This window comes from Podarcis gaigeae (assembly GCF_964106915.1).
Source record: "Podarcis gaigeae genome assembly, chromosome: 10".
Lineage (NCBI taxonomy): Eukaryota > Metazoa > Chordata > Lepidosauria > Squamata > Lacertidae > Podarcis > Podarcis gaigeae.
In genome coordinates, this window is record NC_139686.1 from 8,455,345 (window position 1) to 8,482,917 (window position 27,573).

General features: G+C 47.8%; 1 protein-coding gene and 1 long non-coding RNA gene across 9 annotated transcripts in view; both read left to right on the forward strand.

Annotated features, from left to right (window-relative positions):
• The first annotated feature begins 6,933 nt into the window (after positions 1-6,933).
• On the forward strand, positions 6,934-9,856 carry LOC310826310. Its single transcript, XR_014555726.1, has 2 exons — positions 6,934-7,525; positions 8,939-9,856. It is a non-coding gene; the product is annotated as an uncharacterized lncRNA (long non-coding RNA).
• Positions 9,857-14,336: 4,480 nt separating this feature from the next.
• LOC310826198 (endonuclease domain-containing 1 protein-like) overlaps positions 14,337-27,573 on the forward strand; it is a 158,396-nt gene continuing 145,159 nt past the window's right edge. For 2 of the 8 annotated variants that reach the window (XR_014555650.1, XM_083700925.1), the window contains exons 1-2: positions 14,342-14,957; positions 15,034-15,380. The gene's annotated coding sequence lies outside the window, so the exon portion shown is untranslated. Of the gene's footprint in view, positions 15,381-16,875; positions 17,231-27,573 lie in introns of those variants that run through there. The other 6 variants (XM_083700929.1, XM_083700930.1, XM_083700928.1 and 3 more) reach the window with 6 other exon arrangements.

Genomic DNA, 27,573 nt, shown 5'->3' on the forward strand with positions numbered 1-27,573 from the left:
GGATAGCTGCACAGCCTGCATTCGCTCCATAAGACGCACACACATTCCCCCTTGCTTTTAGGAGGGGAAAAGTGCATCTTATACAGCGAAAAATACGGTAACTAACGGATGCTCAGTGGCGTAGCCTGGGTTGCCGGTGCCTGGGACTGGGCAGCTGGGGTGGGGTTTTGCGTCAGGGGGCCCGCACGGTGGGTGAACGGAGCCCACCTCCAACAGGCTCCTCACCCGCTGCCTCCGTCCACCTGCCGACTAGACCAACTTGCCCACCGGTGCAACCCGGGCTCCGTGCCTGTCGTGGGGGCATGTGATGGCCTGGGATTCCGATTCAGAGGCTGAACCAGAGGAATCCCAGCCTGCACAGGAGTCCCCGCCTCCAGGGCCGGCTGAACTGGGGCAAGGCCTAGATTCTGAGGAGCCTGCACCTGTGTCAGATCCTCAGGAGCAGGCACCAGGTGAAACCCTTCTGGCCCCAGAGGTGCTGGAGGACTCAGTGTCTACAGGTGAGCCTCCTCCAGGGCCCAGTAACCCTTCGGCCTCTCCTGAACTACAGAGGCTTAGGGCAGAGAGGCGAAGGGAACTGGTTGCTCCCAGGAGGAGTGCTCGCCTTAAGGCCAGAGGAGGCGGGGCTCCTGGGGGCCGGGACCGCCCCCGGCCTTAGAAGAGGATAAAAGCCTAGTCAGCCCGGTCCCAGGTTGCGGGAGCAACGTCGTTGTTGGCTTCAGACCTTCCAGTGTTCCTGTTCCCTGCTCAGCCTCCTGTTCCTGACCTTCCAGCGTTCCTGTTCCCTGCCCGGCCTCCTGCTTCTGATCTTCCAGCGCTCCTGTTCCCTGCCCGGCTCCCTGTTTCGGACCTCGCCTCTCATCTCGTGAACTCTGACTACGATCACGGTACCTTTCCCCCGGGACCAGCACAGGGCACCTGGTTGCACCTCCTCAAAAATGTGTGCCTCTGCAGACACCGTAGTCCAACACACTTGGAGGGAATGGCGGTGGCGTCTCCTTCGATAAGTAAGTAGAATGCAACAGCTCGCTTGTGGTTTCATGGGTGTTCCAGGGAGGTAAACCTAGAAACGGTATCCCAGAATGGGGCATGATGCTATATTAGCTTTGGAGCCGCTTCAAAAAGTGACTGGGCACTTAAGTCACCCAGCAGGGAGCCGGTCATTATTTCCCTCTTATCAAGTCCTGGATAGACGGAAGCTGAAACAGCCCTGCGCTCAGCTGTTGCTGCGTCACCTTAGGAATGAGAAGGATAATCCCTGCCCGTTGCATGTAAACAGAGCTTTATTTGACTTCATTGTTGACAGCCTGCTGGAAAGAAAACCATCCACAGTCCCCCCCCCTCTTAAAATCCTTAGCTGTGACCTCACACATCACAATTCGTCTTGCTCCCCACATCTTCTAGACGCTGGGGAGGACCCTATTTTTGTTTTGAAATATCGTGGGGACATGGGTTTTTATTTCTGGTTTCTGCACACCAGGCGTTCTTTTTCTTTGCTGCTCCCTGTTACGTGGTTGCCAAGATGTTCCTGCTACTCTGAACTGCCGAGGCAGAACATGCCAATCTCTCTTCCAGGCATCTGTGGCTCACCCTCCGACATTTCACGGAGGAAAATAAGGGCACCCTATTTAATAATAATACAGTGGACGCTCGGGTTGCAAACGTGATCCGTGCGGGATGCACGTTCGCAACCGGCAGTGTCCGCAACCCACAGCGGTGCATCTGTGCATGCACGGGTTGCGATTTGGCGCATCTGCACATGCGCAAAGCACGATTTAGCTATTCTGCGCATGTGCAACCCCTGAAACCTGGAAGTAACCCGTTCCGGTACTTCTGGGTTTCGGCGGTCCGCAACCCAAAAAAACACAATCTTAAGCATCTGTAACCTGAGGTATGACTATAATAATAATAATAATAATAATAATAATAATAATATTCCACCCATCTGACTGGATTGCCCCAGCCACTCTGGGCGCTTCCAGCACATATAAAAACATAATAAAACATTAAACTTCAGATGTCTTCGAAAGGTTATATAGTTACTTATCTCCTTGGCTCAGGGGTTGCATACCTCTGCACCCTCCAACATTTCTCTGATGAAAATAGGGACGTCCCATTCTGTTGTTGTTGTTTGTAACCCGCCCCTCTGACTGGGTTGCCCCTGCTACTCTGGGCGGTTTCCAACATATATAAAAACATAATAAAATTCTGTAATAAACAAAATCTGCCCTTATTCCCTTATGGGGGACACAAGAGCCCTTACAGAGTCCTTTACAGGTTCTTCATCGGTCAGAGAAAATAACAGAGGCCAACCAGAGAATATTGAGAAGCAAAGCAGCTCGTAAGCCTGATCTTTATTGAACTGTTGCAACAGGGTGCTCCCCTCACATGCAGAAGGAGAAGGACCCAGAACAAAGGTGTGCCCACCCTTATACAGACATTTTAAATTGCCCGCCATGGAGTCCAAGACCACCCCCAGATACATCATACCTACATCACAGAAAGGGTGGTCTACAGCAGAAATCTGAGTGCATTGTTTGTCTCCTTTTTATCTCCTGTCTGGCAGGTTACCTGTTAATGCTTACTTGATTAGATACCCTGGGGAGCCTGGCGAGTCTTTTGTAGTGACAAATACTTAGTTCCTGAGCCAGGTCACAGGCTCACCCTATTCATACACAGATATACCCTTAAGACAGGTTTTGTGAATGAAAAGACAATGGGGAGGCTTTTCCATTTTCCTTTGACCCTGCAAAGAAAACATTTGGTCAGTTTGGGAGCCAAAATGGCTCCAGGACTGCCCTCCTGTGCTGCCTCAGACATGTGGCGCATACATTTATGTACGTGTTTGCCTAGCACATCCATGAACATTTATTATTATATATAAGACTTTATTTTTTTTATTTCACACTAATCATTTAAAAACTTGCCTATATAATGTCTTCTAAAGGTTGTATAGTTACTTATCTCCTTGACTTGGGGGTTGCATAACTCCGTCCCCTCCAACATTTCTCTGATGGAAATAGGGATGTCTTAGTCCACAACAACAACAGCAACAACAACAACAACAACTTCTTTATTATTTCTACTCTGCCCATCTGAGTTGCCGAAGCCACTCTGGGTGGCTTCCAACATATATAAAAACATTAAACATTCAAAAACTTCCCTAAACAGTGCTGCCTTCAGATGGCTCGGGGGTTGAATAACTCCACACCCACCAACATTTCTCCGATGAAAATAGGGACGTCCTAAGGAAAAGCGGGACACTCCAGGATCAAATCAGAAACTAGGATGGCTTCTGTAAATCTGGGACTGTCCCTGAAAAACAGGGATACCGGGATGGTCTGGTTAGGCTGGAAAAAGTTGGTACCCAACAGAGCACTTGTAAAAGTGAAGCTATATACAGTGGTACCTCAGGTTAAGAACTTAATTCGTTCTGGAGGTCCGTTCTTAACCTGAAACTGTTCTTAACCTGAAGCACCACTTTAGCTAATGGGGCCTCCTGCTGCTGCCACGCCACCGGAGCATGATTTCTGTTCTCATCCTGAAGCAAAGTTCTTAACCTGAAGCACTATTTCTGGGTTAGCGGAGTCTGTAATCTGAAGCGTATGTAACCTGAAGCATATGTAACCTGAGGTACCACTGTACTGCAGCATCGAGGACTATCTAAGGGGTTGGAAATCTAGACACCAAGACTCAAGTTTGGGGCAAGTACTCATTGGTGGGAGAACCCCACCTTGCTTCATGGGTGGGCTTTAAGTCCAGCACCCCATTCTCACAGGGGCCAGCCAGATGTCTATGGGAAGCCCGGAAGCAGAAGTGGAACACAACAGCGCTCTCGCTTTGACACACTGGTGTGAAAAGCAACCACCCAATAGTTTGATTGGGAGTGGCCGCCCAGACCACATAACACCGGTTCTAAAAGACCTACATTGGCTCCCAGTACGTTTCCGAGCACAATTCAAAGTGTTGCTGCTGACCTTTGAAGCCCTAAACGGCCTCAGGCCAGTATACCTGAAGGAGCGTCTCCACCTCCATCGTTCAGCCCGGACATTGAGATCCAGCACCGAGGGCCTTCTGGCGGTTCCCTCATTGCGAGAAGTGAGGTTACAGGGAACCAGGCAGAGGGCCTTCTTGGTGGTGGCACCTGTCCTGTGGAACGCTCTCCCAATGGATGTCAAGGAGATAAACAACCATCTGACTTGTAGAAGACATCTGAAGGCAGCTCTGTTTAGGGAGGTTTTTAATGTTTGATGTTTTATCGTTTTAAATATTCGGTTGGGAGCCGCCCAGAGTGGCTGGGGAAACCCAGCCAGATGGGTGGGGTATAAAAATTACTACTACTACTACTACTACTACTACTACTACTTTGTCATTAAAAATGTTTCACATCAATTAAAATGTAAGTAAGCCCTTGGCATCAGTAATGGGTTCCCTGCTCACAGACTACCAGCCAGCTGCTCAGAATGAAAATAAAGATTGTGATCTACTACACATCAACATGGTTGTTGTTTTTCTGCTCCAAGATCAGAATAAAAATGTTTAATGAACACCAGGGTGGAACCTTGTATTTCTTTTGAAACCCCATAGGATCGAGGAATCCTTTCTTTTTATTTCTATATTCCTGCATCATGCCCTGCTGTTTCTGTTTTATTGTATGCTGTTTGTTTGAAGAATTTACCGTACATGCCACTTAACTACAATCATCCCTTAGCTGTGTACAAGAAATATAGGAAAAGGGTTGAAAATATGAATGTCAAACTTCGGCAAAAATGCCTGCTGAAATAAGCTCTCAGCAGGCAGTGGAAGTTCAACCGGGAGTGCCATGAAGTTGGGCCCACAGTCCCAATGGATATGAACCGTACATGGGGGAACCACCAGCAGTGACTCCTCTGAAGACCCCAGTGATCCCAGTAAGGGATTAGGTGGTCCTTGAGGTATCCTGGACTCGTTGTTAAGGGGCCATGTAATAATAATAATAATAATAATAATAATAATAATAATAATAATAATTTATTTATACCCCGCCCATCTGGCTGGGCTTCCCCAGCCACTCTGGGCGGCTTCCAACAAAATATTAAAATACAGTAATGCATCAGGTCTTCTAAAAGTCTGGTAGTTGTTGTTCTCTTTGACATCTGGTGGGAGGGCGTTCCACAGGGCGGGTGCCACTACCGAGAAGGCCCTCTGTAACTTGGCTTCTTCATTGTAAACAACCTTGAATCTCATCTGGTACAATTTGGGCAGCCAGTGCAAGCTTTTGAGCACCAGAATTATGGAGTTAAGAGGTTCCACCTCCTCCATGGGAGCTGGGGCTGCCAGACCTCCAGATTTTACCATGTCTCCAGGTTTACCTGACGCACACCCTACCTTCAGGAGGCAGGAGGTGGGCTTGACTCTTCAGGTGGATATATAATAATAAGACACAGGTGGCGCTGTGGTCTAAACCACTGAGCCTTTGGGGCTTGCCCGTTTGAATCCCCGCGACGAAGTAATAATAATAACAATAATAATAACAATAATAATAATAATTGTTTATACCCTGCCCATCTGGCTCCCGTTGCTCTGTCCCAGCTCCTGCCAACCTAGCAGTTCGAAAGCATGCCAGTGCAAGTAAATAAATAAATAGGTACTGCTGTGACGGGAAGGTAAACAGCATTTCCGTGCGCTCTGGTTTCCATCACAGTGTCCTGTTGCACCAGAAGCGGTTTAGTCATGCTGGCCACATGACCTGGAATGCTGTCTGTGGACAAACGCTGGCTCCCTCGGCCTGAAAGCGAGATGAGCACTGCAACACCATAGTCGCCTTTGACTGGACTTAACCGTCCAGTGTCCTTTACTTTTTATATATATAGTATAATAACAATTATACAGAGATTATGTACACAGCTTGCAAGCTTCAGCCCAGCAGGAGCTAGCTGCAAATGATAGCAAAACATTAAATATACACATTGCAATTATTTGCAAAACTGCTTTGAGAATTGGGGGCTGGCGGGGAAGAAAGTGCTGTGTTGGTGATGTCCCAGATGCTAGCCAATCACCATGGTCCTCAGCCAGCATTTCTCCAGGTCAAATCTGAAACGCTCCCAAAAGCTACATAGCAGGTTTTTTGTTTGTTTGTTTCTGAGTTTGTGCCCGGAAGAAGTTCCATTTGGAGTAGATCAGGTGAAACTAGCCTTAACAGATCTAGAGGGATGTTACATCTGTCTTAACACGGTTGTCAACGAAAGCCAAGGCACTATTTGCTTTTCTGTGCAATGGCACTGCAGTCATTCATATTATCTCGCTCTCATTCTCTCTCTCACACACACATGCTCTCAACCGTTTTCAGTCTCTGAGTAACCTTTGGTCTTGTAAACACCATCAGAAGTGGCCATAACTCAGTTATTGCAGCATAACTGATAATGTAAACAAGCCCCAAAGTAGCTTGCATGACTCCACCAGGCAGGGCGTGTGATACACTGGTGTCCCCTTTCATGATCGGAAGTTCTTGCCAAAACATACAGATGAGTTCAGCTGTCAGAAAGGGATCAAATATCCCTACTAGGAGGGCGAGACAGAGAGCGTAAAAGCAGCATTTCATCCTCACCTCCTCCCTGAAATGCTATTTTTCTAGGTGCAAGAAAAAAGAAAAAAACACACTGTGTTTAATGGCTCCCTATATCTCACTGAGTTAAAGACACACAAGGGCAACTCCCATTTACTTAAATGAAGGACAGGAGACGTTCGCTGTGGACACTGGGCCCCTTGTTAACCAGCGGAAGGGGCCCCCACTTGGATTTCCCAGCACCTCAGGCCTCAAAATATCTTGGGCTACGGCCGCCTTGTGTCGAATCCATGACTTTTGAGGGCCTCGAGGCACAATTTTCCAGATTTCCCTTTTTTTCCTCCAGCTTCTGACTCAACACTTTTCCAGGTAATTTGTTTTCTTTTTTTTCTTTTTTTTTGCACCGCCAGTGAGGAAAGAGAAACGCAACTGAATAGGCTCGGAAGCCAGGGCTGAAATGGTTTTATAACAAGCCCTCTTATTTATTTATTTTATTTTTGGCTGCTGAGGTAGGAGGGGATGGCAGCAGCAGCAGCAGCAGCAACAACAACAATCCATCCAAGGGCCTCCAAAACACTGCGAGCAAAAATATCCAAAACGAGATTCTGTTTCTTTCTTTTTCTTTTAAAGGGACGCATTGTTTTGTTTCCCTCTTTCCCTTCTTGGCTGAAACCTGAAATGCTTTGGCTTGAGAGGATAAGATAAAGCTGTGCAGATCAGCCAGTGAAGCCCTGGCTATGAATCATTTGCTGCTGCTGCTGTTTTGCTCCATGCCAATCTCCCACCATCCTAGGGAAAACTCAGGGAGTGCCTGGAAATCACAGCGTTCTCTCTCCTCTCTCTCGCTCTCCTCTGTTGAAGTCCTCTTGGCAGCAGAAGCACCCCTGGAGCACCTCAGAGTTCATCTGGGCTGCCGGCTGTCTTCTCTCTGGCTGGCATTTCTTCCGCCCCGCTCTAATCCTGCACAGATCTTGTGATCAGGTAATTCTCTCCTCTGCCCACTGGATATGACGCAGCAAAATTAGTACTGGGGTTTTTTGGGGGGTTGAGAATGGGGGTGTGGGAAGCAGCTTCGGCCTGACTGCGCTTCTCCAAGGCTTAATTTGCTTTCCTGACCTTGCTTAAGGGTGTTTTAAAAGCCTCCCATTTAAAAGAACACAGAGAGAAGATGAATAAGCAACTTTGCAGTTTCCCTTTCCCTTGTTGTCAAGGAAAAGCTGAACAGGCAGCTATCACAGAACGATAGGAAATTCTCCCTTACTGCAGGGCCTCAAGTTTCAAGAAGCAGTGGGTCATTCCAAACGTATCTGCATGTTTACATTACATAACACGGTGAATTCAATAATAATAATATTATAATAAATTTTTATTTGTACCCCAGCCAGAGCCGGGCTCAGGGAAGCTATCATAAAACTAACACAGTATACAAAGAACATAAGAACAGGCAATCAGTTAATTAAAATACATCTTAAAATTAGTTCAGAGCAAATTGAAATCTGGACAGATGGCAGTCCATGGGTAAAATCGAGAGTGGTTAATTTTCTCCAGGGCCAACTGTTACCACTGGTCTTACAAAGAACCCGTGGGCGGGCAAGGAGGCCTCTTTAATGCCTATACAGTGCTACCTCTGGATGAGAACGGGATCTGTTCTGGAGCCCCGTTCACATCCTGAAGCGAACGCAACCCATGTCCGCGCGTTTCGCGATTCGCTGCTTCCGCGCATGCACGTGACGTCATTTTTAGCGCATGCGCGGCGTCTGTGTGGTGTCTGCGCATGCGCGAGCGGCGAAACCCAGAAGTAACACGCTCTCCGTTACTTCCGGGTCGCCGTGGAGCGCAACCCGAAAATATTCATCCCGAAGCATATTTAACCCGAGGTATGACTGTACAGGAAGAGAAGAATCAGACTGAACCCTGGCCAAAGGCCAGGTGGAACAGCTCCGTCTTGCAGGCCCTGCGGAAAGATGTCAAATCCCGCAGGGCCCTGGTGTCTTGTGAGAGAGCGCTCCACCAGGCTGGTGCCACGGCCAAAAAGGCCCTGACTCTGGTCGAGGCCAGTCTAATCGCCCTGGGGCCTGGGATCTCCAGGGTGTTATTATCTGCAGACCTTAAGGTCCTTTGTGGGGCACACCAGGAGAGGCAGTCCCGTAGGTACGAGGGTCCTAGGGTAGGAAAATGAAACTGTCAATATCATCATGGTCTTAGAAAGATAGACATAGGACACGGTGGAATGGTATCCCATGGGAGGTGGTGGACTCTCCTTCCGTGGAGGTTTTGAAGCAGAAGTTGGGTGACCATCTGCCATGGATACTTGAGCTGAGATTCCTGCATTGTAGGGGGTTGGACTAAATGACCCTTGGGGTCCCTTCCAACTCTACAATTCTGTGATTCTAGTTTTACCATCACGGTTGTTCCACAACTACCTGGCGACAAGATGAAGCCTTGAAGAACTTTGCTAGGGGGGACACAGATGTTCTGCAGAACTGCCAGCCATCTGCACTGTGATGGCCTGGGACTCGGGCTTGGGCTCGGAACCAGAGGAGACTCAGTCTGCACCGGATCCTTTGCCTCAGGCCTCACCTGAACCAAGTCTGGGGCCTGATCCTGAAGAGTCCCAGTCTGCACAGGTTCCCCTGCAACAAACACCAGCTGGGCCAAGTCAGGGGCCTGAGGCTGCCCTGGCTCCAGATGTGGGGATTACCTTGTTGCCTCCAGCTGGGCCATCACTTACAGCTGCTCCACTACCAGTTGAGTCAGGAGAGGCTGAGGCGGCCTCTGGGTCTAGTAACCCACCGACATCTCCTGAGCTGCAGAGACTCAGGTCTGAGAGAAGGAGAGACCTGAGTACTCGCAGGAGGAGTGCTCGCCTTCGGGCGAAACAGGGAGGTGAGTCGGTGGGGGATCAGGACCGGCCGCTACCCTGACAAAGATAAAAGGCTGTCGGATCCCGCCCCAGGTTGCGGGAGCAATGTTGCTGCATGCTAGATTCTGCACCTGTTCTTGCCTGGTTTCCTGCCTCGGCCCTGTCGGATTGACTCCCAGCAGAACCTTTGGATTCTGGACCAGTCCTGGACCATGTTTCACGGGTTACTCCTGGGCCCAGCACACGCATGCTCTTTGAGGACAAAACAGAACCACACACTAGGTGGTTCCATGAACATCTGCTAGGCCACCTAGCTGCAAACCCAACATCTCATGTTCTGTCAACCACAATGAAAACCACTGAAAGTTCCAACCGGGTGAACAGAATACAGTTTCCCACCAAGTGCAGATACAGACTCTAGTAAAAAGCAAACTCTCTGTTTACTACCCAATTGCAGGAGAAATCGGTCTTCTTCATCTGGGCCCAGATGTCAGTAATGCTTAGGCTGGAACCTTCTCCAAATTGTTTGAGGTGGCAAACCATTACACACTTATCTGGGAATTAGTTTCATTGAACTCCGTGGGACTTATTTTTGCAGAGGCATGCATATGATTTTGTGCTGCCAGTTTGGTGCAAATTATTGAAAACAATTCTCCTGAAATGGGTGGGGTGAAAATTATACTACTTCTTTTTTTAGGTGGTACATACACCACAGCAGAAATCATCATGGGGGAAAATGCATTCCCTGTCCCAGTTTAAGGGGAAGTGGACTGCAGGAGAAGCAACTATCTGTTAGTCCACATTGCATCAGGTAAAACCATACTTATCTCTGGCTATCACACACTTCCCAAATCTAGTATGTTCCAGATGTTGTTCAATTTAATATCTGACCGTTTGCTATGCTGGCTGGGGCTGATGCGAATCCGAGTCCAAAACCCATGAGGGGCACCAGGTTGGGGAATGATGATCCTAAGGGCTTTTGTGGAAAAGATTCAGGGATTAAATGCAACACCTACAGTCCAATCCTATATATGCCTACTCTGAAACAAGCGCAATTGAACTCAGTGAGGCTTACTCCCAGGTGAATGGGTAAAGGACTGCAAACTTGGGGTCACTCTTTTGCTGTAAGGAGATCAGACAAAATGGTTCTTCCCTCTAACTGTGCAAAGTCCAGCACTGACCCGTATTGAAGAAGACCGAATATCTTATTAGCGGCAGGGATCTGACTGTCGCACAATGTAGTTTTTCTACAGCCGTGCCTGCCAAAAATATGAAAAAGTCATGTAATGTGATAGTCTCATTTCTCCCACTAATAACATACTCAGTCTTCCTCAGTGCCAACCGCCAATACATCTGCCATAATGTATACACATTTTAAATGGAAAAATAATGACGTTATTTGCTGTCACAGGGGCGCAGAATGAGGAATCTTGCCGATAGGGTTCAGCATGGTTCTCTTCATGAGGTTTATTTGTGTGTATGTGTTTATGTGTTGTTATGTGGCTCGATGCAATTAGGGTTATGGGCTGAATCAACACAAAGTTGCCCGACCTAGTTCCACTTGGCCTCTTTGTTTGCTCAGCAGATATGGGGTCAAGTCAATGCAAGCAAAACATTGGCTTGGTAGGGTTGAGAGCGGAATCTGAGATCTCTGCAATGACCTTCCTTGCAGCTTTTGAGGCCTGCACAATGGCAGCCTCCTTGCATATGGCCCGGCAGCTGAAGATCTGGAGGGAGAGAAGGGGAGATTCTGCCTCCAGCAAGCAGTTTAGGAACGTGGACCACCTCTCCCCTTTCAACACATTATTTCAGCAGAGCAGAATCAACTTCAGCACCACTGTAGGAACAGCAACAGCGCGACTGATCTCCCGCACAGATCAGCCGACCCTCGCCCCATCCGCTTTCCGCAGCACAGAGATTTCGGCAAGCAAGATTTCCGAACGCTGTGTTTCCCAAGCTTTTGATACTTGGGGCATTAAAAAAATATATGGAGGAAAATTTGAGGCATACCTATGCTCAGAAAGATGCGTGCAGATTTCCCTCAACCCTCTCTCCTCATCCTTGCGACTAGGGGATAGTTGTCTTCTCCTTACTAATCAGTCAAGGCTCAGGGACAAAGCAGTGCTTTCTGGGCAGGTGAGATGCTTCTGAGATTTTCTCATGCCTTTCAGTTGCACTGGAAATCCAAGTGACACTCCCCATATACTGGCAAGAGGCTAGGGAGGGTATCAGTATTGCACCAGGCCTAGCTTTTCCAGCGATTGTACTGCTGCGGGTGAAATATGACAAGCCAGCTTAGTTTTTCAAGTCACATTTTTTGACTCCTCTTGCATCTCACTGAAAGAGTTCCCCAGCACAGAATTTGGGAATGGGAATGTCTTAGTGGGTGCGAGAGAATGTGCTGGGTGCTTGGAAAAAATAGGGTTCGGAAATAACAATACGTTAAGTGGAAGGGGTCAATATGTTAAGTGGAATGGGTGGCGCTGTGGGATAAACTACAGAGCCTAGGACTTGCCGATCAGAAGGTCGGCGGTTCGAATCCCCGCAACGGGGTGAGCTCCCATTGCTCGGTCCCTGCTCCTGCCAACCTAGCAGTTCGAAAGCACGTCCAAGTGCAAGTAGATAAATAGGTACCACTCTGGCGGGAAGGTAAACGGTGTTTCCGTGCGCTGCTCTGGTTCTCCAGATGCAGCTTAGTCATGCTGGCCACATGACCGGAAGCTGTACGCTGGCCAATAAAGCGAGATGAGCGCCGCAACCCCAGAGTCGGCCACGACTGGACCTGATGGTCAGGGGTCCCTTTACTCTTTACCTTTTAAGTGGAAGGGAGGCGTTTTGTTTCAGATGCGTCACTGAACCTTCCAGCTTGCTGCTCAGTGCAAAAGTCTAATTAGCTAAATAACCTCACTGTGGAAACTTAAAACACATTGTGGAGATCGAGAAATTTGGATAAACAAGAGAGGTATTAACCTAGTACTGAAACAGGTTGTTCTTGCTGTGATCAACAGAAACAGTCTTACAGTATGAGACAACTCCTAGAATCCAATAAACAAACAGCATCTCTGGAATTTAGGATTACATCATATGGGACCATAGTAAACACTTATCATCAAATTAATATTTTTGCATAATACAATGCATTATTGTAACCCTTAGCAGTTTGTAATTTTAACATAGTTTCCCCAAATCTCAATAATGTGGCACTTTGCTGTTGCCCATACTCTTACAAAACCCTTTTTTTGTTTTGTTACATTTCCAAATGTGATTGATAATATTTCTCAAAGGCATGGGAGTTAGATAATATAGGTCTGCTTCAAAATATTTCACTGGGATAACATATTTTACATAGTTTAACAGAAATATTAATGGGCCCAAATTTTCTAGGGACCTGGATAATGAAGTCCTGATTATTTGTTTATATTGAAAAACCAGGTATTTCCTCAAGCTTATGACAAGAAGATGTTTGGTGATTTAAAAGCATTTCCAAACCTCTTACTGTATACTGTATAGTATATACTATGTGCAATATGAAACCAATGCCCATTAAAACAACAATCTAAGATAATAAAGCAATGGTACAAAAACTGATAAAAGTGAACAAAACCAAACCAGATTCAAACACATAAAATACATCATTTTGATCTTAAGGGTCAGGGAAAGCCTAGGCAAAAAAACAAGTCTTTACTAGACACCTGAAGCAAGTAATAGTTGCAGCTTCATTTATGGCCAAGGGAAGGGCAATCCACAGTACAGAGGCAACAGCAGAAAACGAATGTTTTGGGGTCACTACCCTATGATATTCTGTGGGGTGCAGTGCCACAAGCAGAATTTCCCTAGGTGTTCTAAATGATCTTACAGGCAGCATCTAATTGACGTCTCATATAATTAGTCCCCATGCTACCACTCTGAAATAGATCATAATTCCCATTTTACATCAAAACAAGGCTGAGACTGGGAGACAGGTTCAAATCCATTAAATAAACCCATGGCTGTGTTGGGACTGAAAGGCAGTTTCTCCATGTCTATATGGCTTGAAACCGAAATGATCGGCCTCATCACTTGCTGACGCATCAACCAGTGAGCATTAATGTGTGAGCAGACAAGGATGAAAATACCATATTTTTTGCACCATAACACTTTCCTCCTAGAAAGTATGGGGAAATGTCTGTGCGTGTTATGGAGGGAATGCCTATGGGTGGCATGCCTACGGATTTTCCTCCTCTAAAAACTACGTGCGTGTTATGGTCGGGTGCGTGTTATAGAGCAAAAAATACAGTAATTTATGCTTGATGTGGGCTTCCTGTAGACATCTGGTTGGCCTCGGTAAGAGGATGCTGGACTAGATGGGCCTTTTAACCCGATCACACAGGGGATATCAATGTTCAATCCATGGTTTTAATTATGGGCTTGCAAAGACAAACAAGTCATCAGTTGATGCTGAGAGCATATATCTGAAGTCCCTAAACCGGAGACAGCCAACACAATGCCTCCAGATTATGCTCCTAAACCATGGGAATAAACCAGGTTCAAGTTTTGGTTCAGGTCTATAAACCACGCACTGGATGCCCCAGAGAAGAGAGGGCACACGTTTCTTGACTTTATGAACCTGCATTAAAACAAAACTATCGACTGCGAGATGCGTTCGACAGAAGCGACCTTTTGCGGAGCACATCTTCCAGGTCCCATCTGCTTTAGGCTGTAACTTCTCTCCCCCTTTCTTTCGACACAAACAAGTTTTCCTCTTTCCTCGTTTCTGCTTCTGTCAGCACTGCAAAGGCCCGAGACAGCTGCGGAAGAGCAAAGCTACATTTTCTTTATGCCAGAAGGCACCTTTCCCCAAGTTGCTCAGAGGGGCTGTGCTGAGACCCTGTGGCAAAGCGACTGATGCCGATACCTAGCAAGACAAACAACCCATTTACTCCTATTTCCCATCAATTATTATTATTATTATTATTATTATTATTATTATTATCATCATCATCATTGCATTACTCCACAGGATAATAATGCATTCTCCCCCATCAATTCCGTTTTACTTGTTAACTTTTGGGGAAGCTATTCCTGCTGCTTGAAGAGACCCCCTAGCACCCCACTCTCCAGGGGCGCCCACCCCCTTTTTGCAAATGTGCTTGCTCATTACTGTACACCTCTTCTCTTGCTTTTTGGGAAAGGCATCTGCTTGGATTCCTCTTGGTGCTTCTCCTGTTTCTGATCTCGGTGTGGTTTTCCCCCCTGTTGTTGTTGTTGTTGTTGTTCTTCCTTGTTTCCCTCCAGACAAAACTTGGTGATGCTGGTGGTCTGTTGCAAACAGCCCGGCGTGTTGCGTCGACGGGGGTTAGGCGAGATGATGGTGTGGTTCGGGGCTTCTGGGTTGGTGTTTTGGCTTTTTCCCTTTTCTTTTTTTTTTGGCTCGCCGCTGCCGCCGCTGCTGCAGAGTCACGTGGGAGTCCCCGAAGTTTCCATAGCGAGGCCTCTCGGCGTCACATGATGGCCACGATATAATGAAACAACATTGTAGCGAGGGAAGCAGTGCCCGAGCGCCGGGCGGCGGCGAGAGAGAGAGAGGCGCGCGGGGAGCCGCCGGCGCGCACGGGGAGGCGGAGAAAGTTCTCGGGCGCGCCGGCAGCAGCAGCAGCCTTGGGAACCCGGTGCGGCTTCGGCCGAAGGGGCGTCGCTACGGGTTAGGGCAGCAGCAGAGCCGGCCGCCCCCAGCCCGGAGCGAGAAGAACTTTGCGCGCCAGCCTGCGTGGGAATTGCACCTGCTCCGGGCCGGAGAGCGCGCGCCTGGCCATCATAGGATTGGAAGGGATCCCGAGGATCATCTAGTCCAGCCCCCTGCAATGCCGGGGAAAAAGGGGTCCGCGTGGGTTTGGAAATTTTTGCTTGGGGGGGGGGATTATTTCCTTCTCTCCCCCCCCCTTCCTTTTTTCATCTTGTTTGGGAAGAAGAGAGACCCGCGCCTGGATCCCGAAGGTGAGTTTATTTATAGGGAGGATTTGTTGGGGGGGGGCAAGGATTGAGGAAAAGGCAAAGATGCGCAACCCCCGGCAAGGAAGGATGGCGCTCGGCGTTGGGTCGGTTTCCGAGACGCTGCGTTTTCGTTTCGCCACCTCTTTTTGGCACTGCCCGGTTCCCCCCCCCCCCCCCGGCTCTGCTAGGAAGGCAGAGCGAAGGCTGGGCTCTTCTTTAAAGAAATTCGTCCCTTCTTTAAAGAAATTCGATCGCTCCATGGTGGCGGCGGCGCTGCTTCCGCGCGGGGCTCCGGGCGCACCGGGCTCGGCGGGCGCCCCTCCTGCGGGCGGCGTGGCGTGCGTGCGCCTCGGCGCCCCCCCCCCCCCCGCGATGTCCGCATTCCAGCTAATGTTGCGCAGATAAAATTCAAACTTGAGGTAAACAGAGGAGGAGGAGGGGCGGGAGGGAGGTTGTTTCCATCCTTTAGATCCCACCTCCTCCTCCCAGGCGGAAACACCTCCCGGTTCAAGAGATGAAAACAGTCCCCAGATCTCCTCCGACCCCATCCATCCCTAGATTCCTTCACTTCTTAGGTGGGCAGGGGCTCCTAGCTGATGCCAGGAGTGAAAGAGCAGGTGTCTTTGCAACGCCAGGCACCCTCTCCCCAAGTTTAACAGCCCAAGACACCACCAATGTTGGGCTTGTTTTTTGTTTACCATTTGGCAAACGCCACGCTCCTTTCCCGGTTAGCCGCAAAACATATTTCCTCCAAGGAAAGGGGTATCGCACCCTCTCTAACCTCCCCATATTAAAACACCCAGGTGTTTTAATAAGCCAGAGCAGTGTTTTTGTACAGGGGCATGGAGTAGTTGACTTGCCCTCGGTTATCTGACAACAACCTTGCAAGGTAGGCCTGTGTTGCAGTTCGGTGCGGAGGCGGAAAGAGGGGAGGGGGTTGTCCCTGAGGCCTACAGGTGAGTTTCTGGTAGAGGAGGAGGAAACGCTCCCTCCTTGCTTCATGGCACAATCCAGGGGCGAAACACGGCTTTATTTCACCCAGGTCAAAGACTCCAGTTTGGGGGGCACCCCCCCCCATGTACATCTGCGTACACACACAGGCTGGGAGCCTCAATGGCGCCCCTATGGAAGCTTCACCTGGGGCAAAAATCCAGCTAGACCCCCCCCCCAGCCCCATAGCTATGGCCCTGGCAGCATCCCTATCCCTACCTCCTCTCCCGTTTTGCTTGGGCTCTTCCTTACCTAAAAAAAGCTCTGTGTGTATGTGAAGGCAGAAAGGGCAGAAAAGGAAATACTCAATGACCCTCTTCCCCACCCTTGCCCAGGAAATCCAAGGCTTAAGGTCCGCTTCTCATTTTGCTCTTACAATACTGCAGCCTTGCTGAGAGCAAGAGGAGCGGTGCAGTGGGGAGTTTTGTAGAAGTGGAGCTTACATCTGCAAAGAGAGGGTTGACGAACGTAGGAACGAGTGGAGGAACGCTGGGCTGGTGGGTTGTGTGGTTGTTTTCGTCAAACTTCTGGGCAAAGGAGAGAGCCTCAGGGGCGTTCGGTGGGTGCTGCTCTGTAGACCTTTGCTGAAAGACCCTCCCTTTCCCAGGCACCTGCAAGAAAAGGCACAGGAGCCTTGCTCTCTCCTTGGCCTCTGGTCCCCTTAAGGCTTCTGCAGTTTCAGGCATATCACTCATGACATGCAAAATGCTGTAATAACAGGGTGGAGGTTTGTGGGGGTTTGTGGAAGCGACAGCTGGGCGTGCGTGAGGTTAGACGGTGTTGACAGCTGGCTGCGTATGTGGCTCAGCGGTGTTGGTGGAAAGAGGAGAGCGAATGGTAGTAGTGAAGGGGCCGGCACACAGGTAGTGTGCGACCAGCATGCTTTTTGCCCACTGGGATGCTTGAGGCTGTGTTGACATGACTTAAGAGAAAACTTCCCCTCTGCCCAAACCGCTTGGAGGGAGGTGCAGGCGATGGATTGGTTAACTGTGGGTGGAGATGTTTCGGGAAGTGCTTGTTGTGTTGAATAACAGGCTAGATGTTAAAAGAGTGTTGCATGCCTGCCTGGTATCTGTGGTTGTTCTTCTGCCGCCTCCCCAGGCCTCCTTGCCTTCCAGGGTAATACTTAGCAACTTCGCTGTACGTTTTGCATCCAGAGAGAGCTGCCTGTGCAAACATTTCACTAATTAATTGATGCAAGTTTCCCCTCTGCAAATGTTCTCTGGTGGCAGGGAACAGCTTGCCTCCAGTGGCATGCAGAGAGAGAGAGAGAGAGAGAGAGAGAGAGAGGGGGTTAGTGAGGAAGCCCGAAGCTGGAACATTTAAATACAGTCTTAAAGGCATATTCATATGCATACATAGGTCTATTTTCTCTCTCTCTCTCTTTTTGTCTTTTACACACACACACACACACACACACACACACCTCCTAGAAGCTCAGCTCAGTTTGGGTAACAACATGTTATTTAAAACAGTGGCAACGAAACTGGAGAAGTTGAATTATGAGGAAGTGATTAGGCTTTTCCGGCATTTTTCTTTGGTAAAAGGAAAATAACCTAGATTCCTCTCTTCCCCCCGTGGTGAGACGTCTTCTTTTATTTAATAAAACCCTTTCTAAGATATTTGTAGTACTGGGTCCCACCACAACCTTCCCTTTCCCCCCCTCCCCGCAAAAAAACACCCTTTAAAGCTGGGGTGAAGATAGGGTTTTGCAGATTGGCCGGTTAGAAGAGAAGGCAGGCTTTAAGGCTGTGGTTGTGCTGTCTGACCGATGTGTGTGTGTGAAGCATTTGAGAAGGCAAAAAGTAGGAAATATGCCATTTCCCTGTGCGCATGGAGCATTGGATGTTCACAGGGTTGCCTTGGGGTAATCTCAGGATAAAGGAGCAGGAGTCCCACACAAGTACGTTTCACTCACGTTAAATCAGCTTACAACTACCGTGGTTTCTTGAGCTTCACAGATGAGTTAAGGGGTCTTTATTTGCTATGGCAATAACAGTGTTGGTATCTTCAGATTAAAGACCATATACATATACGGACAAGGAGTTGGTTCTTCTAGGTAACACATCTTAATTGGGAGTATGAAGCCTCCCCCCACAAAAGAGCCTGGGGGAAATTTGGAGCCATTTGTTTTCCGACTGGCTTAGGCTAAATGTAAAAGGGCCTTTGGTCTGATTGTGTGTGTGTGTGTGTGTGTTGTTGGGAAGCTTCCTCACACTGCTGTACATGTTCCACGGCAAATTGGCCTGTGTGTGTGTTTTTTGCCTAGCCCTACTGACCCACGGCTAGGATGGTTTGTGGCAAAGTACAAGATGTTCAGTCCTGTGCATGGGAGAGAGCTTGCGAATAACCAGCTCACTGCAGGCTGGGAACCAATGCCTCCAGATTCCAAGCTGCTGATTTGTGGCTGGCGATGGTGTGAAACGCTGCTAAATGAGGGCAAAGGGCTGGTTTGTTGTGTGTGTGTGTGTCTCATTCTGGGGAGAAAGGACTCTCTTCTAGAAACCACAGCAGTCTCTCCATAGAGGAAGGTCGCTAATTTTGTTGGGACAGGTTCTGAGGGTACAAACACAGGCTATATTATCATAAACATATGCTTTTTAACGTCTCTGAACCACCATGCTTTACTGGACTGGCTGAAAAGCAGTTTTCGTAAGAAAAAGGGGGGAAGTAATCTGCATTATTTTGTATCGAAGGAGGGTGTGGCTGTGCCGGATTAATTGATGCGTACGATCTTCCGTACGAAACATGGGCTGTTGTGCGTTGCGGGCTCTGTGTTAAGACTTGTGGGGCCTGGATGCGGCCGGGGAAGCAACAGAAACAGCAAATGGTTACCAGAAATGGAAGGGGGTGGGCCGGAGAGGTTTTTGCAACCTGTGCGCATGTGTTCATGAACACAGGGCAAACATGCACAGACTCTTATAGCACATTCATATATGTGAAGACCTGTGGTGCCGGGGCGAGCCTTGTTCTAGCGTGGGGTCCTGCAGAGATTGCAAAAGTGTTGTTTGCTTCGAACCGGAACGGATGCACATGGTGCTGCCATGTGAAGATCTGTGCCTCGATAAGAGGTTCACGGAGGTGGCCGACGCCATTTTTGCAAGGCTGTGGTGCGTGGGGATCTCGTATCTGCTGCATAAAAACTAGCTGATGGATGGCATCATCCTCTTGTTCTGGGATGCTTCTTGATCAGCGCAAGATATGTGGGCCGCCATAAATAAGGTTGAGAGGGAGGCAGCTGATCCGACAGCATGGGCAGATATGCTTCAGAAAGACGCGGGGAGTGTTCTTCTGGACACAAACATCATTTTGCACATGTTCACAGGGATGGTACCCAGATTGGTTTATGGAATCCTTCTTAGGGGGGAAGCTGTGCCCAAAAGCACCCTGCCTTTCATGGCATGCTTTTCAGAAACCAAGTACTGGGGTTATGAAGAGGTTTGCCCTGCTGTGTTGTCTTGTTTTGTGGGAGAGAAAGAGAGAACAGATGCTGTGAAGAGGTTTCATTTTGCGGAGCTGCTTCCTAGATGGAAGGAAGCCCTGGTTTTGTTTCGTTTCTCTTGCATGAGGGTGGCATTAAAGTCAAAAGGGCATTTTTGTAAGGGGGGGCAGACGTTGCAGTCCCTGATGTATTCTCAGGCATTGTGTTGAGTTTAGGGCATTTGTTTTGTGGAATAACGTGAAGGTATGGATGCTTGGAAGGTTTTTCTTCCATCATTCCTCCTCCAGAACAAGGACAATGTTTCTTGGCTCTGTGTTGGGCTGGAAAGCCCTTCGCAATTTAGGCCTCCCTTCACGTCTTTTGTGGGATACCTCGCACTTTATATAATAAAAAAAAATTATATTAAAAAAATTCCAAGCGGGCAGCCTTGTTAGTCCGCTTCACGCACTCACAGAGCAATATCTATCTGTTGCCGTTAGGGGGCCCTTGACACCTCCTTTCACGCGTAGCGAGGTTCACACGTGCACCTGAAATGAGGCAAACTGCTCTGGAACTGCGCGTATCAGCCTCCTCGGATTGGCTCCCTTTCTGCGCCCGCCTGTCCTGCGCCCCGCGAACGCGGGTTTGGCTGCCTGACGCGTAACATGAGGAATGTTGTTGCTATTGTTGTTGTTATCATTTTGTGAGGGGAGACTTTTGTGTGGGGAAAGTGTCGGACTTGTTTTCAGGCGCGTCTTGGGAACGAGCGGCTTTCGCGTGTCTGAGGAGAGAACCGTGTCTCTTCCTCCGTGTGAATGTGTATGGGTCGCCTCAGGAGTTTGTTTTGACAGCCAGGCTTTTCCTCCCTCCCTCCCTCCCTCCTCGCTGTGACGTGCCAAGCCCCGCCCACCCCCGCTGCGCTCCCGGCCAACATGAACACGAACGCAGCTCCCGCTGCCAAGCAGCGGCTTCCGCCCTCGGCCTCCCAAACCCGGCCGGCGCCACCTCGCACTGACTGCGGCACTGCCGCCGGCGAGCCCGCCCACACACTCGCGGCCGCCTAATCGAAACCTGGCGCTCCTCCCTCCGCACTGTTGCCAGCCAATCAGAGCCTAGCGCCGCTGCCTTGGAGCCACGCCCTCAGCCCCCCTTCTCCCCCCCTCCCTGGCGCTCTCCCCCGCGCGTGTGCTGATTGGCTTCTCCTTCTCAAGTACGTCTCTCGCTCTCCTTTCCTCCGCTCCCTCCCCTCCCTGCCTGCTTCTCCAGTGTTTGTTATGGTCCGGCCTCGTGCCGCCGGCTCATTTTGTCACGCGGCAGGGCCTCGCGCCGCCCTTGTCCCCGCCCCTTCTCGCTCGTTCGCTCCCTTCCCTCGTGCTTGCTCCCCCCCCCACCCCGAGCCTTGTGGCGACGAGGCTTCTGATTGGCCGAGAGGAAGGCGGGAGGGAAGGAGGGGAGCTAAAAAGCGTTTATGGCGTTTTACCTCAGACATCCTGGCCCTTGAATTTTATTGGATTTTATACTAAACGCACGCGCGCGCACGTAGTTCTATTTATATTTATACATACACACACGTATATAGATTTACATACGTACATCTCTATGTATATCTACATATATATTTGCTTTCGTAGATTTTCACGGGTACATATATATATATATATACCTATATATAATGTATATATAGTTATACAGTTATAAATATATGTTTGTGTGGAGAGAGAGAGAGAGAGAGACAAGTCTGTATATCTACATATATAGCTATATTCCTATATGTAATATATATGTAGATATACATTTATAGATATATCTGTGTGTGTGTGGAGAGAGAGGACACTGCCAACAAAACCCTTTAAACTGCATGTTCAGTCACTGCAACAGGCGGAAATGGCTGCTGTGGCTTTTGTCTCCGCCTCAGGGGAAGCTGCACCTGGCCAGTACCCGCCTGCCAGCTGTTTAAAGCAATATGGCCGAGAAGCTCCCTTAGCTACCGATTGGACCACCCCACCCTCATCTTGAGGAAATGTTGTGTTATTTCAACACAATGGCTGCGGAAAGAAATGTTGCTGTGCTAGCTGTGGGAGTGGAGCCCATTGATCCCTGAATTCTAGCAACTCGTAATATAATAATAATAAAAATAGTATTGTTGTGTGCAGCATTTGTTATGGCAAGAACAACTTGCTGCCTTTGTGAAGAGAGCAGGGATCGTGGAAACTGCCCTTACATGTACTGTTAATAGGACTATAGTTCCCATCGGCCATGGTGTTTGGGGCTGATGGGAATTGGAGTCCAGCAACATCTGCTCACACCCTGATACAGCCCAAGGGCCGTGGGCTACCTCCTGGGGGCCACATGCCAATGATAGGCCAGGGCCAGAGCCACAAGTGGGTGGGAGCAGCTGAGGCAACATTGATACTTGCACAGAATTCTTACTACTCTGAGTTAAATCTACCCGTTGTCCAGAGAAGATCACAGGGTGGTTTTACAGCACCAAAATGCAAACCCCCAAATGCATATCATAATCTCAACAACAACCGATAACTGCCTCGCTCCCCACAAACTCAATTAAAAAGGCCATAGATGGTTTAATCAGCCAAAGGCCTGGCTATCGAGTTACTGCAGCATAACAGAAGTGTCCTTTCTGAATCCCATTCCACACCCTTCTCTGTCTTCCATTCAGGCAAGCAGGAGGCATTCTCAGATTTCAAGCAAAACAAAAGTACGCAAGCAAGGTGAGGCTGCAAGGGGATCTGTGCAGCCAAAGTCCCAGACCTGGTGTTTCACTAGGATTGCCACGTTTTGATCAGCTCGTGATCCTTTGCATTTAAGATTTTGCAGACTTCGTTTAGGGAATGCTAGTGTGTTTTTTCTCCATGCTGGGCTGAAGCATTGCTTTCTTGTTTTGCTGCTAAATACCCAAAAGCAGGAGGCCTGCCTTTTGGTCAGCAACCCCAGGACTGGATTCATTCTCAAGCTGGCCTTTATAGCAGTTGCACCTTTGATGCTGTTGCCAGCATGAATCCCACTGGCTTGCAGTCTCCCTCTCGTATTTGAGTGGGCTATTGCTGGCCAGCCAGATTCCTTGCAGGAACCTCAGTAGATGTTGCCAAGATTATTAAAACAGCCACCACCAGCTAGCTCTTCCACCGCTGATTTGGCCCTGAAGGTTTCCATTATACATCCCCCCCCCCTTTTGCTTTTTTTTGCGCGGCACCAAAATAGCCGACTGCAGGCTGGTGACTCATGAGAAAAACACCTGTTTGGTCACATTTGAGCAGAGCGAAACAATGCGGCAGGTAGGCAGGCGGGCAGCTGCGAAAAGGAGGATAGTGGGGTTTCTGCACAGAGGAGGAAATTTTGGAACGGAGGGAGCTTCTCTGTCTAGATCTGTATTTTCTGCACTGAGTCACAGTGGCTCTCCAAGGTTTCAGGGCTGGGAATCTTCCCAGCCTAACTTGGAGCTGCCAGCAATTGAATATGGGACCTTCTGATTGCAAGAAAGTTGCTCTGAACTATGGCGAGAGAGGTTCCAAACTCTGTCTTTTGCATCGTTGTTAAAGCTGCAGGAGTCTCTTAGGCATCTGTTCTGCGTTTGGCCACTGTCGTGTGAGGCTATTTATTTGTTTAAAAGCATGCATAAGTGCCTCAATATTTTGAATATCTCTAAGCGGTTATAATCTGGACACTGGATGTTAGCTGCCTCTAAATCTCCAGATTCAGCAGGAGGCAAAATAACCATGGCTTGTCCCACCCAATGTTCGAAATTTCCCAGGCGCATTTTGCACCTGGTTATCAGCTATTGGGACCAAGTGAAAATGCCTGAGTCTGACACCATCTGGAGGTGCATGTTTTTGCATGGGTCTTGCCTGTTTTCACACACTAGGAACACACCCTGTAGAATCCTGTCCGTTATATTTTATCTGCACAATCGGAATGAATTTCTGGAAGCAAAAAATCATGTTGAGAAATATGTTTGTTTACATTTGTTCTGCATTTGAAATCATTCTTCCTGTGCCCCTTTCCAAGGGAGGTGCAGAGGGTGGCGACATGACAATGGGCCGTTTCAGTGGTGGCTCCCTGTTTATGGAACGCTGTTGCCGGTAAGGCACACCTTTCAGTACAGTAGCTGCTTTTAGGTGCTGGGCAAAAACATACCTGTTCGCCCAGGTCTTTGGAACTTAATTTTAGCAGGGTATGGTGGAGTTGTATCTGCTATGTCTGTGTACATCTATGTACCTTACTTACATATTTTAGGTTGTGTTATTCTTTTTTTATATTTGTTTTTTAACGTTCCCTTTTTTTGTAAGTTGCTTGTGAGTTTCATTTATTTTTGAAAGAAAGCAACTAGAATAATGAAATAATAGAACTGTACAGTTGGGGACCGCAAGAATCATCTAGTCCAACCCCTGCAATGCAGGGACATTTTGCCCAGTGCGAGAAAAGTCTTTCTTGAATAAGAACATTTTCAAAGGGCAAAAGGACAGGGACATAACAGACCCCCCCAGGAAGGGAATTTCACACCTTGGCACCAGAAAAGGCGTTGCAACCAGTGTCTGGAAATGAGGATATAAGAACCTCAGCTGATGCTACAGCTAAAGAAATTATTGACCTCGCTTTGCAATCCTAGGTGGTCTACTTGGAAGAAAGCCCCATTAAGTTCAATAGGACTTTCTCTTAGCCAGGCTAATGGGTATAGGATTGCAGCCTTAGCCATTTTCTCTTTTGAAGCAGCTGGCAGGCTTGCTAGCACACTAACTTTTCCAGCTATTTGTGGGCTGCCTATCGGATAAAATTATTGCGAGGCTATATTCTTCCTTTCCTAAAACACATTTCTGCTAGTAAAAAATAGTACCCTTTTTTATATCTGCCTTGCTGCTGCTTTCATTAATTTTATTGAATTGATGGTTTTTTTTTTCTAATGTAGGAAAATTATTTCTTTTTTGAACCCGAAATTCTGTCCACCTTTCCAAATAAGGGGAATGGCATCCTGTTGTTATGGTGTCCCAAAGCACAGTTTGTACTGTACTGTTTTATGGAACAGTTACGATCATGAATACGGAGGGTAAATTTAAAAGGCCCATGATGGATGGCGATTATGCCTTTGCTTTGTGGAAGTATGTAAAAAAATATCTATTATTCTCCTTATGCAAGAGATGCCTGTGGCTTCACATCAAGAGCTCAGGACGTGCCAAGTTTTCAGAAGTTTCAAATTCAAACTCCTTACTTTTAAAAAAACAAAAGTCAGAAGAATTCAAAAGGCATCTGAAAAGGAAATGGCTAATGCATCATTAATCCTACAATACACCGTAATTTGGCTTTTAAGAACTTGAATAACTCTTGCTGATATTTTAACCCATGCCATACCAAGAACGGCCACTGAGATTAAATAAAATGCTTGTAACAGTACAAAATATGATAATGAACTAAATTTTTGATTTGCTCATGATTGTACATCGAGATCTAGGGGCCATTTGGTGGGGGGGACGGACAAGTATTCCTATATACCATGCCATCTTTATCCTAGGTGCCAGAAAGCCAGCCTAGACTCTGAAAGATTCTCAAGTTCAGACTTGGGTGAGTCTCTAGGAGGAGGGGATTTCTCAGATGTGGGGCAATAATCCAGAATAACTTTCCATAGCAGGGATAGAGAACTGGATCCACCCGTGAGCGGAAGCAGACACCTGTCAATCACCCTACAAAACCACCAACCAGCTGATTGGGGGTTACAACACCCCTCTTTGAAGTTGCTCCATCAGCGCCAATCAGCTGATTGACATGGGGAGTGTCAAAAGGAGCTTTTGCCTGCTAGAGGCTCCATGTCATATAGAGTTGGAAGGGACCCCAAGGGTCATATAGTCCAACCCCCTGTGATGCAGGAATCTCAGTTAAAGCATCCTTGACAGATGGCCATCCAACCTCTGCTTAAAAACTTCCAAGGAAGGAGAGCCCACAACGCCCCCATGGAGACTCTTGAACAGCTCTTACTGTCAGAAAGTTCTTCCTTATGTTGAGTCGGAATCTCCTTTCTTGTAACTTGAAGTCATTGTTTTGAGTCCCACCCTCCAGAGCAGGAGAAAACAAGCTGGCTCCATCCTCCATGTGACAGCCCTCGAGATATTTGAAGATTGCTATCATATCTCCTCCCAGTCTCCTCTTTTTCGGGCTAATGTTTTTTTTTTTTTTTTTTAAATAATATTTATTAAAGTTTTCCAATTAATTACAAATTAATAAAACATCCAATTTCAAATCTTTTTCCAATTACATCCTTTCAGGACTTCCCCTTCCCTCCCCCCCTTGTATTCCAAATCTCTCAAATAAACAGATAATCTCAACAAGTTCTTCTCCTCACTTCAAACTTGTTATCCTTAACCCAAAATTTTTTTTTTTTTTATAAAAAAAATTATTTTCCATTCCCCTAAAATCGGCTTAGTCCCTCCACGAGTTCCCCACTTTAGAATACCATGTAGATGTATATAGCCTAAATAAAACATAGTTTACGCCCTTTGGGTTCCACATTTCCCACCCCCCCTTTTCCCGGTTGCGTTCCCAATATTCCTCAATGTCCGATATTTCCACGTCTCTCTAAGTCATAGTCCTTTGCCAGTCCTCTTTAGTTTCGCATGTCCAATCATGAAAGGATTCTGTCTCAAAGAAAGGCCCATTTTTTCCATCCAGATTTTTATATCCAGGAGTGAAAAACTCCAAATTATAATCCTTAAGCTTGTCAAATCTGGATGTCCCAAATGTCCCCACTTTCGACTTAGTCCAATTCTTGTTGTTTTGTTGTTCTTATTGGCCACACTCCTCTTTCTATTTCTTTCTGTCCCTGTTTTCCTGCACAAATGTCCTAATTCCAAAAGTTAGTTCCTTTGCAGAGGCTTGTTGCTCAGAAACAAAACATTACGTCAAGTTCCTTTCATTCCACAACGGATGATTCCATTGTCTTCTTCGGTATACTGGCCTCTGTAGTCATAATAATGTTCCATTTCTGCAGTTTCCCAGGAGATAAAAAATTCTGTTCAAATTTCCAACTAAAACCACTTGTGATATCCCTCGGCTCCTCTAGGTGGATTGCAAAAACTGAGTTCTCTTCCAGATCACATCCATTAGCCCTAGTAACTTTGTAATCCTTATTTAAAGCAATTTGTGTCCAATTTATAACAAATATAACCTGCAAAGTCCTTGTGACATAGTCTCTATCTTGTTTTTCTGCTTTGACAGCTCTTTGACAGCTGTCAAAACTTGCCTTTCTCCTCTCCAAACACCGTCATCGATCGCTCCCGGGGTTCCAGGGGGGGGGGTGTTTTTAAGTCCAAATTCTACTTTCCTCCTCCAGCTCAATCTCATATTCTTCACTCGTGAGGTTCCAAACTTGCCAAAATGATGTTATTCCGATCTTAGTTATCAAATCCTTTGTTTTGACCCTTCTACAATGGAGGGGGTGGCTGACTTCCTTTTTTGCGCCTCCCCCGCTCGCTCCGAAATTTTTAAAATTTTGTCCCTCTTTTTAGTCCAGATTCCAATTACTTACGGGTTGTTCTTTTAGGTCCAAATTTTCAAAGGAAAAAGCCAGCGCTCTCCGCCGGATGGCATGCGGCTTCGCACGGCAGGGATGGCAGAGGACTCAAAACACCACGCTTCTCCCCGGCACCCGATCCTTAGCCTTTAAAAAGGCTCCTTCACGAGTCGGGAGGGCGCTAACGGTGCCAGCCGAGTCTCCATGTCCACGGCCCCCGTGGCCGTGGTTTTTAAGGGTCCCCGCATCGCCGGTGCGGTAGGACCCAGCCC